Source organism: Octopus bimaculoides, chromosome 5, assembly GCF_001194135.2.
Source record: "Octopus bimaculoides isolate UCB-OBI-ISO-001 chromosome 5, ASM119413v2, whole genome shotgun sequence".
NCBI classification, from domain to species: domain Eukaryota; kingdom Metazoa; phylum Mollusca; class Cephalopoda; order Octopoda; family Octopodidae; genus Octopus; species Octopus bimaculoides.
The window spans coordinates 36,031,111-36,032,242 of record NC_068985.1 but is presented as its reverse complement, the minus strand read 5'-3'; the positions used below and the strand labels follow the sequence as shown (position 1 = coordinate 36,032,242).

Here is a 1,132-nt window from a genome sequence, read left to right as displayed (position 1 = left end):
TTTTTCTCCACAAATTTCTTTATAATTGTAATCTATGTTGTTTGAAAGGTGTTTCTGTAAAATTTCATTAAAAGATATCCATTTTCCTGAAAGTTATGAAGGAGAAAAACGGATCGTGCGAATTTTCCGACAGTCTGCTCCTCACTCCTTCGAAAAACATTTTCCCCAGAAATTTCTTTATAATCGTAATTTGCGTCATTTGAACGGTATCTCTATAAAATTTCAGTAATATATATCCATTTTCCCGAAAGTTATGAGGGAAAATTGGATCTTGTGAATTTTCCGAAAGTTCTCTCCGCCCCCACCTCGTTCGTTTGCGCAATTTTTTTTTTTTTTCATATTCGTTTTCTACACATTTTTTTTTTACATCAAGTAGGCTGGGGCTTTTTTTTTTTGTTTTGTTTTGTTTTCGTTAACGAGTCTGAAACTGTATATTGACCTTACCAAGTGGCCGGTCAAAATTTATTCTGAATTAAACAAAAGAACATACACAAATATAACCACTATGTTGTTAAACCTCAGATGAGTTCTGACAGAGCAGACCTCTGAAGGCGTAGACAGAGTATTTGAACATTATCTTACAAACACACTCATTATGTACGTATTTTCCTTGTTGCACACATCCAGGGGATTTCAAGAGATCGGGATTTCTGTTACACAGTGCTTTCGTTAAGAAATACTTCTAGCAGACAAGTAACATGATTTTACCGCCTTGAACTACTTTTTAGGTCTTTTTTAATTGAAGAATATCAATCTAAGGGCGAGTTACCAGAGTTGACTATAATAACGGTGACGCAATATATGTTACCTTGTTACCGTTAATGACGCTTTCTGATAGCACAACGCTTGCATTTTCCTTTTTCAAAATTTAAATATGTCTGGAAAATTTGTAACAGTGAACTACGAAGTTTTTGGTAAAGTCCAAGGTGTTTTTTTCCGCAAATGTACTCAAATTAAAGCGAAAGAATTGAATGTAGTCGGCTGGGTAATGAATACTAACCAGAAGACTGTGAAAGGCGTCATTCAGGGTTCAAGAGAGCAAATCGTCCCCATGAAAAAGTGGTTATCAGAAGAAGGGAGTCCTTCTTCATCTATCGAAAAATGTGAATTTTCCAAAGAAGTTTTTATCCCA

General features: G+C 35.0%; 1 protein-coding gene across 2 annotated transcripts in view; it reads right to left on the bottom strand.

Moving 5' to 3' along the window:
- The window catches only part of LOC106876239 (transmembrane protein 117), a 145,973-nt gene extending 145,185 nt beyond the window's left edge, over positions 1-788 (bottom strand). For both annotated transcript variants that reach the window (XM_052968315.1, XM_052968314.1), the window contains exon 1: positions 583-788. The gene's annotated coding sequence lies outside the window, so the exon portion shown is untranslated. The remainder of the gene's footprint in view (positions 1-582) is intronic.
- Positions 789-1,132: the final 344 nt, after the last annotated feature.